The sequence below is a fragment of the Oreochromis aureus genome, linkage group 6 (genome assembly GCF_013358895.1).
Source record: "Oreochromis aureus strain Israel breed Guangdong linkage group 6, ZZ_aureus, whole genome shotgun sequence".
Lineage (NCBI taxonomy): Eukaryota > Metazoa > Chordata > Actinopteri > Cichliformes > Cichlidae > Oreochromis > Oreochromis aureus.
In genome coordinates, this window is record NC_052947.1 from 43037155 (window position 1) to 43049302 (window position 12148).

Consider the following 12148-nt stretch of genomic DNA (forward strand, 5'->3'; position numbering starts at 1 on the left):
TAACTGGATAAATAAAGAATATATAAACGTCACTGCCAAAAACTGATTGCAGCTTCTACCTTGTTACAGGAATGTTGCTGGTGGCTCAAAGTGACTTGATATCACTAATGAGGGACACATTTGACATGTTTCACGTATTATAGACCAACAAGTTATTTATAGCAGGTTAAATACGAGCAATCGGTTTAGGGCAAAAAACGGAAATCAGTTTTTGGCAGACGATCATTTTTTGGCACAACATCGGTCCTTCTCACACATGTACTGTATCATATAAAATATATAAACTAAATATCTTTGAAACGTATAGAATCTAATCTTTTGTTTGTTTGTTTTTTTTACATAGCACTTTATCAAACTGTTGTCTGCTACAGAGTTACAAGTATTATACTAATAATATAGCATCCACCATCTCATGCTTGCATATTTCTGAAAACATCTTAGTGGTGTGGCAGCCACGAGTGAGCCCTGCAAACCCTGTGGATGGAGGATGCAGTGGACAGTGGGAGGAAGCATCCTGAAGCTCTCTTTGCAGACCACCCTGTGTGATTCTCCACTCGCCCACCAGAAAAGACAAACCGCAGGTCTCAGTTGCAGCAGCCCATCCATGTCTGATCTTGCTCCGGCAGATTCAGCAACACTGCCAGAGACTTCCTGTAATCTATTACAGTTGTTAAAGAAACGGTCCAGGAACAGGTCGCTCAGGTTAATCCTGTGTGAACAACTGAAAATATTGTTTTCCATCTTTACATACTGTGTATTTGAAATATTCTTGTTTAATTGTTATTGTTATTTACTTTATTGCTATCAAATAAATATCCAAGTAATATTGTTCAAAGTTAGCGTTATGTTCATACGTGTTACAAATGCCTGTAAATCAAATTGAGTTCAGTGACAATTACTGTTTGTTTGAATCAATTTATTAATAACATAAAACCTTTAAACTAATGCAACACATATAACAACAATGTAAAATATATTCAAATAAATAAATTTCTCAATACATAACTCATTTGGGAACTAATCTTTCTAGAAGTGAAAACAGTCTGTCCGTCCTCTCCCTGCTCTCCTCTCCTCAGCCTCTCTTTGCTGCCTCATGTCCTCTCTGATGAGGTCTAGCAGCTCATCATCCCCGTCTCTTTTCCTCTTTCTCCCTGTCGTAGGTGGCTGAGCCGCTTCGTCATCGCTGTCGTTTGGTCACCCACTGCTGTGCTTGGCCCTGGAGTGTCCTCAGGAGAGAGGAAATTAGGACAGGAGGCTTAATGGAAGGCATCTGTCCTATCACCTCATCCATGGGGGCAAACCAGGGCCAAGTAGCAGCAGTGGGCTTCCCACTGACCCCCTCTCCTGAGCCTGGATACTTGCAATCCTAAAGGCAGAGGAAATCAAAAATGCTGTAAACAGCAGGCAAATAAAAACACCACAACAACTCTTAGTAATTGCACATTTATTAACTTGTGTTCTTGAGAATTATCATCTTGATAACACACATACGTATTTTGTGTATTCTTTAAAGTTATCTCATGTCTTCTGGCCTGCAAGGGGTGACTTTCCCTGCAGGCCCATCTTCTCCAGAATTGTCCTGATCACACACAACAAATAAGAGAAGAAAGGAAACCATGGCAACTATGTTAATCCCTAAGCCCAAAGGTTTTCACAGCAGAACACCAGAGGAACACCGTCTGGACATCACAGGTTCTGTACAGCAGCGGTCCGTGAGTCGTTTGGTACCGGGCCACGAGAGTTAAGGCTCCGGTGAGAAATTTATGGTTTTCAGGGGTTTTATCGTTAACTCGGTTTCCCTGAGTCTTTCCCTTGTTGTAGTTGTGTGTCTTATTTTGAAAGAAATATTTACACGTTACCATACCACGGAAACATGGCTCAGCGACAGTGTCCCGGACCGTGCCATTCAGCTCGACCAGCTAACATGCTACCGTGCTGACAGAGTCATCGTCGCGGGAGGTAAGACCCGCGGGGGAGGACTTTGTGTTTACATCAATGATGCCTGGTGTCGCGATGCTGTTGCGGTCTGCAAACACTGCTCACCAGTGCTGGAGCTTATGGTTATTAAGTGCCGGCCATTCTATCTACCGAGGGAATATACAGCCATACTACTGTGCGCTGTGTACATCCCTCCCTCCTCCAATGTCAACAACAGGAACGAGGCACTGAATGAACTGTACCAGCACATCAGTGAGCAGCAGACAGCCCATCCTGATGCTTTTTCTCATCCTGGCTGGGGATTTCAATCATGCAGACTTAAAGTGCGTGTTTCCAAAAATACAACAACACATAGACTTTCCAACAAGGGAAATAACACACTGGACTTTGTTTACACCACCCGGAGAGGAGCTTACAAAGCTTTTCCCCTCCCCCACCTCGGCGCCTCGGACCATATCACTGTCATGCTAATGCCTGCTTACAGACCGCTCGTTAAAGTCACCAAACCGGTTCGTAAGCGGATACAAGTGTGGCCAGAAGGGGCTTCAGAGGCTTTACAGGACTGTTTTAACATCACAGACTGGAACATGTTTAAGCAGGCTGCCACCTATAACAACACCACTGACCTCCAGGAGTACGCAGAGACTGTTACTGCCTACATCAACAAGTGTATTGAGGATGTAACAGTCACGAAAACCATAACTGTCCGGGCCAATCAAAAACCATGGATGACAGGAGAGGTCTACAGGCTGCTGAAAGCTCGGAATGTTGCCTTCAGAGATGGAGACGAGGCGAGCCTGAGGACAGCTAGGGCCAACCTTTCCCGTGGTATCAGAGAGGCTAAGAGACAGTACTCCAGGAAAATATCTCATCACTTCAAAGACAGCAGAGACTCACGGAGCCTGTGGCGGGGCATTCAGACCATCACAGATTACAAGCCCCACCACAGACCTGTGATAGCACTATCCCCTGCTGAACGAGCTGAACACTTTCTTTGCTCGCTTTGAAGTCCAAAACAGCACCACTGCACAGAAGACCCCACCCCTCCTGGTGACCAGGTGATGACTCTGTCCCCGGACAGCGTGAGGAGATCCTCAGCAGGATCAATGCACGTAAAGCTCCGGGTCCTGACAACATTCCTGGTCGTGCACTGAGAGACTGTGCAGTGGAACTCACTGATGTCTTCACAGACATCTTCAATATATCACTTATCCAGGCTGTCGTCCCCACATGTTTTAAAGCCACCACAATCATTCCGGTTCCAAAAAGTCATCTCCTCCTGCTTTAATGACTACCGTCCTGTTGCACTTACTCCCATCCTGATGAAGTGCTTGAACGACTAGTCATGCAACACATCAAGACTGTCCTGCCCCTCCCTGGATCCCTTCCAGTTTGCGATCGCCCAACCGCTCAACCGATGATGCTATCTCCACTGCACTCCACTCAGCACTCACACACCTGGACAAAAAGACTCATATGTTCGAATGCTGTTCATAGATTTCAGTTCAGCATTCAACACTATAATCCCCAACAGCTCACTCAAAACTGGTCCAGTTGGGGCTTAACACCTCTCTGTGCAACTGGCTGTTGGATTTCCTCACCGGAAGACCTCAAGCAGTACGGGTCGGCAGTAATACATCCAGCACCATCATTTTAAACACGGGGGCCCCGCAGGGATGTGTGCTGAGCCCCCTCCTCTTCACTCTGCTGACCCATGACTGCACTCCATCATACAGCTCCAACCTCTTCATCAAGTTTGCGGACGACACAACGGTGGTGGGTCTCATTAGCAACAGGGATGAGACCGACTACAGAAGTGAGGTGAGACGCCTGGCCACGTGGTGTGTTGACAACAATCTCTCTCTGAATGTGGAGAAGACGAAGGAGATTGTTGTGGACTTCAGGAGAATGCACACCCAACATGCTCCTCTGACCATTGACGGAGCGTCTGTGGAGAGAGTGAGCAGCACTAAGTTCTTGGGTGTGCACATCACAGAGGATCTCTCCTGGACGCACAACACCACAGCACTGGCCAAGAAATCACAGCAGCGTCTCTTCTTTCTCCGCAAACTAAGAAGAGCAGGAGCACCAGCCCCATCATGTACACTTTCTACAGAGGCACCATCGAGAGCATCCTGTCGAGCTGCATCACTGTGTGGTTTGGAGCCTGCAATGCGTCCTGTCATAGAACCCTCCAACGCATAGTGAGAGCTGCAGAGAGGATCATTGGTGTCTCTCTCCCTCCCTCCAGGACATTTACAGCACCCGTCTCACTAAAAAGCCCTTTGCATAGCGGCTGATCCCACGCACCCAATGCAAAGCTTCTTCAAGCTGCTGCCGTCAGGAGGAGACTGCGGAGTCTCCAGGCCAGGACCAGCAGACTGAAGGACAGCTTCATCCATCAGGCTGTCAGGAAGCTTAACTCCCTCCCGATTCTGCCCCTCTCCCTCTCTCCTCCACGGTCTCACTGAACTCTGTCACACACACACACACACTCTCTGACTCACTCACTGGCCTGCACTAGTTATTAGTCACTTTGTGGAGCATTGGACTGCCATTACCTCATAAGACTTTGTTGTTACACTATCTCCTACCGTACATTACCAAATCTCCATTTGCACTATTTGCCTATTTGCACTACCTTGCCTGGTTTACACTCAATGTCATTTACCCTTACCTGAATATTGTATATTGTATAGCTTTTTTTTGTTATATGTAATATTGTACTGTATTTATTTAAATTTTTACTTTTTAATTATTTTACTTGCATTTTTAATCTCTCTTATATTTAAATGTTCATTTGGGTTTGAGAGTAACGAAATTTCTATTCTCTGTATGTCCTGTACATGTGGCAGAATTGACAAATAAAGTTGACTTTGACTTTTGACTTTGATAGCGACCAGAGAGCATTAAGTGGCAGAGAGGAGGATGTTACTGTCAATATTGGCACATTTTCTGGAGGACGCTTCTAATAAAGTTACACAGTTACACAGTACATTCACGTTTATTATTATATTTACAAAATACCACAGTTTTTCTCTTGGTCGGATCATTTTATGTGGTTGTATTTATCCGCGATACCTTAAAGGCTCCATGTCTGACATAAACCGGTCTGTGGCGCAAAAAGGTTGGGGACCGCTGCTGTACAGCATGAGGGTTAATAGGACCGCACTCATATGAATATGATGTGTACACTGATTTATTCTTGTACATCCACGCCGTAGCGGCCCAATTCTTCACCCCAGTGAAGAGGTGATCGTTTTCTCCTCGTTTTAATAAATTAAGCCGTTTGGTCTTTGTTCCCCACAACATATCACCAATTCGAAAAAAATCAAAATTAGCTGTATGTAAGCGGCAATACATGAAAAATCGCGGGACCCCCGATACAAGCTGGTTCACGGTTATTTTAAATAAAAGAAACATGTCTATGCAGATGCCCAAAGCTTAACAAAATGACCGATATAACAATTTAACTTTTGTACAACCAGATTTTCATATACTTACATTTGAAAGTGTTTTCCTCTCCTGCTTCGACCACCATCGTTATCAGAAACAAATCTCCTCTATGACCCGCAATGAATCCTGGGATATAGTAGGACATGAAGGATACATCGGACCATCCTTAGAATTCAGGGCAAAGTAGGACGCATTTGTCGCCACATTTTGAGCACTCTTTGAATTCGGACAGCCTTCGTCGCGTCGCTGTGACGTCATTGCCTCCAAATATGGCATTTTAAGCATCCTTCCCCTGAATTCGGACACAGCCAGCCATTGACTGTAGAAAACATGGACGACGTGACAGCACCCCAAAAATGAAGCCAAAACGTCTCTATCGCCCCCTGGTGTCTGGCTGCAGTATAGGTCATAAACCCCGCCTCCTCCATGTTAGCGGATGGGACTGGGGTCAGACTAAAATAAATTAATTCTCCTTAGATAATTTTTTTCCAAAGATTCTTTCTTTTGTTATCAATAGTTCTCATCACACTGATTGATGTCCAAGGGGTCTCCTTTCCCATAAGTTTGATTCTAATTCCTACCGCGGTGATGTTAAATTGGGGTGAAACGTCATCATAACAGCTTTGACTGGCAGCTGCAGTCACGGAGAAACTTGCGTATCTGTGTTCGGGAATAGCAGATAGGGCGTAGGCTCCGAGAGGAGGGCCAGCGTTTACGCTACGGAAACACGACCGAGTGTTTTAACCTGACAGCCTGAGGTGTTCTTCAGTAAACTGGACTACCCGACAGAAGGACCCGAGGTCCTGCTGCACTTTTTCGGTAAGTTAAACGTGTTTCAGTTTCAGTTTCAGTTTTCAGTTTTATTTGTCATATGCAAGTTAGCACAGGGTCAACATTGCAATGAAATGTGTTTGACGAGCAGCGGTCACTCAGCAGCATGATACAGTAGGAGAAAATATAATAAAATATAATATAATAATAAAATAAAATAAAAATAGAAAAATAGTAAAGAGCAAAATATTAGAGAGACATGGTAAAGAGAAAAGATGACTAAATATATATGTATCTATAAATATAAATATATGTACACTAGTGATTAAATAAGAAAATCTTGAAAAGAAATATGATGGGAGGGCAGATGGGATATTGCACAGGAATGAGCAGCAGAAAATTACAGTATTGCACTTTTTAAATATAAATTACAATAACAATAAAGTGAAGTGACCAGTGCAGATTAAACAGAGTACTTGTGAAGCTGCAGGGTAGCTTCTGAGTCCTGTGTTGTGTGTGTTTAAGTGTTGTGGTTGAGGTGTCGTATGGCTTGATGGTGGAAACTGTTTTTAAGTCTTGTAGTCCGAGCAGACAGACTCCTGTAACGTCTGCCAGATGGTAACAAGGAGAAGAGCTGATGTGCTGGGTGGCTGTGGTCCTTGATGATGCTGTGTGCTTTACGGAGGCATCGCTGGAAATAAATGTCCTGAATGGCAGGAAGCCTCGTGCCAGTGATGTGCTCTGCTGCCTTCACCACCCTCTGTAGTGATTTACGGCTGCTGGCAGAGCAGCTTCCGTACCAAACTGTGATGCAGCTCGTCAGCAAACTCTCAATTGCACACCTGTAGAAATTTGAGATGATGCTGGCGTTCATGCCAAACTTCCTCAGCCTCCTCAGGAAGTAAAGCCGCTGGCGAGCTTTCCTGATAGCAGTGTCTGTGTGAAGGGTCCAGGAGAAGTCCTCGGTGATGTTGACTCCAAGGAACTTGAAGCTGCTGACCCTTTCGACCTTGACACTGTTGATGTAGATGGGCTGGTGTTCCCTGACTGGTCGTTTCCGGTAGTCCACTATCATTTCTCTGGTTTTGCTGATGTTGAGAGTCAGGTTATTTTCCAGGCACCACTCGTACAGTGCCATCACCTCCTCTCTATAGGCCGTCTCATCGTTGTCTGTGATGAGGCCTATGATGGTTGTGTCATCCGCAAACTTGATGATGATGTTGGACTCATGTTTAGCAACACAGTCGTGTGTGAACAGGGAATATAGGAGGGGGCTAAGCACACAACCCTGGGGCGTACCTGTGTTTAGGATGAGTGATGAGGAGGTGTGCTTACCAACTCTCACCACCTGGGGCCTGTTTGTGAGGAAGTTTAGAATCCATCTGCAGATCGGTGTTCCCAGCCCAAGGTCGACGAGCTTCGTGGCAAGTTTTGAGGGGATGATGGTGTTAAATGCCGAGCTGTAGTCGATGAAGAGCATTCTTGCATATGTATTCCCTTTCTCCAGGTGAGTGAGGGTGGTGTGTGTTGCCAGGCGATGGCATCCTCTGTGGCTCTGTTTGTCTGATAGGCAAACTGAAGAGGGTCCAGTGTGTCAGGGAGGGAGGAGCAGATGTGACCTTTGACCAGCCGCTCCAGGCACTTCATGATGACGGATGTCAGTGCAACAGGACGGTAGTCATTCAGACAGGAGACCACTGATTTTTGGGAACGGGAATGATGGTGGATGCTTTGAGGGACGTGGGGACCACTGACTGCCTCAGGGAGAGGTTGAAGATGTTGGTGAACACCTCTGCCAGCTCGTCTGCACACACTCTGAGTAGCCGGCCTGGGATGCCGTCCGGTCCTGGAGCTTTGTGAGGATTGACCTTTTTAAAGGTCCATCTCACAGCTTCTGTTTTCAGAGTTAAAGTTGCAGCCTCACTGTCCTCCTGAGGGTAGAGGATCTGCTCTCTGTTGTCTGCATCAAAACGAGCATAGAAGTTGTTAAGCTCGCTCTGCGAGAGATGCAGTGGGCTGAACACTGACTGTGTTGACCTTCTTGTAGTCAGTGATGCAGCGCAGTCCATTCCACAGTCGCCTGGTGTCAAAGCTGTGGTAGCTGGACTCCATTTTGTCCCTGTAGTCCTTTCTGGCCTTTTTTATGGACTTTCGGAGGTCATACCTGGCTGCTTTATATGCATCAGCATCCCCGGAGTTAAAGGCAGAGGTCCGCACTTTTAGCTTGGCGCGAACGTCTTTATTTACCCAGGGTTTCTGATTTGGGTATATGCGGACAGTGGTTTTTGTGATGATATCATCCATGCACTTTCCAATATATCCAATGACAGAGTCTGTGAGTTCATTGATGTTGCCATCAGCTGCATCCACAAATATCTGCCAGTCAGTTGTCTCAAAGCAGTCCTGCAGGACCTCCTCAGCCTCACTGTCCCATTTGTAGATAACCCTGGAAGCTGTTTTTTCCTGTTTTAGTCTTTGTCTGTATGCAGGCAGCAGCAGTATGGAACAATGGTCTGCCTTACCAAAAGCTGGGCGGGGGAGGGGTTTGTAGCACTCTTTGAATGGAGTGTAGCAGTGGTCCAATGTTTGATCACCTCTTGTGGGGAAGGAGATGTGCTGATAGTATTTGGGGAGAACCTTCTTCATGTTGGCTCTGTTGAAGTCTCCCAGCACAATAAAGGCAGCTTCTGGATTTTTGTTCTCAAGTCCAGTGATGATGTCATATAGTTCATCCATAGCCGTAGCTTTATCAGCATGTGGAGGAATGTAAACAGCTGAGAGGAGAACTGAGCTGAACTCCCTCGGGAGGTAAAAAGGCCTGACTTTAATGGTCAGCAGCTCGAGGCTCTGAGAGCAGTAAGTTTTTAAGATACACACATCTCTAGCCCACAAGGAGTTAACCATAAAGCACACCCTCCTCCCCTTTTCTTGCCTGAGTCCTTCGTTCAGTCTCCCGGTAAACAGTGAATCCATCCGGCGTGATGGCGCAGTCGGGGACGCTGGGCTCCAGCCATGTCTCTGTGAAGGCCAGAACGCAGCAGTTCCTGATGTCTTGTTGGTGTTTAATCCGTGCACGCAGCTCGTCAAGTTTGTTGTCCAGAGACTGGAGATTCGCGAGCAGGATGCTGGGGAGAGGTGGCTTGCTGTTTCTCTGTCGCGTTCGGCACAAAACTCCGGCGCGTTTCCCCCTCTTTGTTTTCCCTCGACGTCGCGCGAGTAAACAAAGGATCCCAGGCAGCAGAGCGTCCACGGAGTCGAAACCCGCTGTAAAGTCCGAACTGGCTGACGAACGTAGCTCCAGAAGCGTTTGTAAGCTGTTTGTAAGCTAATCCGTAACTACCGTCCTTAGCTATGTCCTGAGACCTAGCTAGCTAAAATGAGAACTCGGCTTTCAGGGTTCGTTTAGCTAATCTGTGCAGGTGAATGAATTTACTAAAGAAATCAAGAGAAACGCCCCGGGCTAATCAGTCACTAATTACTGTTACTGTACTTTTATTACAAGTATTATACTGTAAAAGCAACAGGCTGCACCCTGCTGCAGCTCCTGTGCAGAGCTGAATATTAAATATGTGCAAACAACAGCATGTTTTCAGTCTCTTGCCACATCTGTAAAGACAGTAACATCTTTTTTAAAAGCTTGTACTTCAGTAACTCCTCATTAATCAGGAACTATGGATTAAAGTACTGTAGTGTACTGTAATACTGAAAAAATGTAAGAGAAGAACTTCAGATCCTGAGTGTGTGAGGACAGAAGAATCAGCTTTATTTCAATTTTGAGGGATAAAATTTATATTTGAGTTTGATGGTTCTGTCCTCTTTGTGATTACAGGAGCTGCCCTCAGATTCAGACCTCAGCACCACCCAGTGACAGCAGACAGATCATCCAACATGTTAACTGCAAAATGAACTGATGAAAACAGTACAAAGGTTAAAGTACTACATGTGCTGTAGTGAAAGCTGCAGCTGTTTTATTGATAAAGTTAAAGACAAAAAACAAAAGGATGAATCACTCATGTAACTGTGTCACTATATATCAGCATTAACAGGACCTCAGTTTGATGTTTCACAAAGCTGCTGATCTCAGACCTGCACAGCTTCTGTTTTAAACACTTGATGTACTCAGCTGCATGAAGAGCATATGAGATTTTCTCTGGCACAATTAAATAAAACCTGATGAAGGTCAAAGGTCGTCACTTGTATGTTGAACTACAAACTTGTCATCTGGAATTTTTCACAGTTTTTTTGCAGATAGTGTGTTATTTACCATAAAGTGATTCAGAGTTATTCATACCAGAGTAACCAGAGAGGATCATATATTTTTAAATATATAACTTTCTACAGGACTGAATATAATATCTTTATGTAAAAGTCTGGAGCCTCTGGGGAGTATCCGAGTATTTATAACATTACACAAACCAAAGGTCTCCATCACAGTGTTCATGAAATGCTGAGTTTATCCATCTCCTGGATCGGGCCTACGGAGGAGTGCTGAAGATTTCCCTGTGAGGGAGCTGCTGGTGAAGATCATGAGTCCTGCTTGATCAGTGCGATGAGCTTCAGTCTTCCTGTTGTTTCTTAAATGATGCCTCTTTCAGTGGGTCAACAGAACTTCTGGCACAGGACAGCTGTGATGAAAGAAAGGGAAGAAGTTTCTCCAAACCTCTGGACCCAGGAAACCCAGCTTGGTCCTGGTGGTCTCCCTCACTAGTTTCTCTCCAGGGTGAATGTATCTGTTGATATGATATGGACTCTGTTATTAAATGAAAAGAACAAATTAGACTACACTACTGAAACGTTCTGCTGATGTTTTTAAAGTCTCCATGTTACCAGGCTGTAGAGGGCTCTGAAGATTTAAACAGTTTTAGATCCATGACACTCACAGTCTTATGTTAAAATCTCAAAGGACAGCATTATATTTTTGATATTAACAGTAACTCTGGGCCTCTGTAGAGTGAGCAGATGATCTCATCGCTGTCTAAAAATGGATAAAAAAACCCCCATAAGTGCTGAATCCTTCAATAACACAGACTATTAGAGTAGCAGGTGTGTAGCATCGCTAACTAGCTAGCAACAAGCCTCCAACAGGTGCGTATGCTAGCGGCTAATCTAGCTAACGAATTAACAACAGAGTGATTTTAGAACTATAAGATGATAAGCTGTGCGTTTTTTTTTTTATAACAGTGACATGGTTGTATTTACCTTAATTAAACGAGTCGTCAGCGGTAAACCAGCAAAAGAACTCGAGCAGCCGGGCTACGCAAAAAGTGTAGGGGGGCGTGTTTGCGGTCACGTCCAGCGGGTGTGTGGGCGGGAGCGTTACACAGTCGCTCCACCTCAAGTCACTACTGCGCAGACTCTGGCTCCAAATTTGCAAGATGGCAGCCTCCACAAGCGGGATATTTCAAGAGGATCTGGCTGCAGCCACTGTGGAGCTCCACAGTAACGGAGGGCACCAAGATGGCGGCTTGAACAGTCGTGTTTTTTCAGGAGCTCCGAAAGACCGCAAATTTGTTAAGTAACTTTATTCTCCTTCCACTCGAATTACAACTATGGATGCCCAAAAGGTTATTAAGAATGCAAAGCTGCAATTTGTGCCGTCAAACCCCAATGTTAAGACGTCTTCGCATGCTAAAGTCAGTGACCATGGCTATGCTAGCACTGAAGCTGCCAACGTGGGCTTAAACAAGCGAGAACGGGGAGCAGACTCTGCGCCGCCAACTCCATCAAAACAACCGCCGGATGAGAAAAGAACAAAATCTTCAGAGAAGGAAGATGATATCTCCAATAAAACGATTTTTGAAGCCATTCTGGGACTTGAGAAGAAATTTGAAGTACAACTGGATGATATCAAGGAACAAAACAGACAAAGTGCAGCTATGGTTGCCAGCTTGGCTAAGGCTGTGGAGTTTAATGCTGCAGAGATAGTTGACTGCAAACTGAAAGTTGTTAAACTGACAAATGCGAATGAACAGCTACTTAAAGA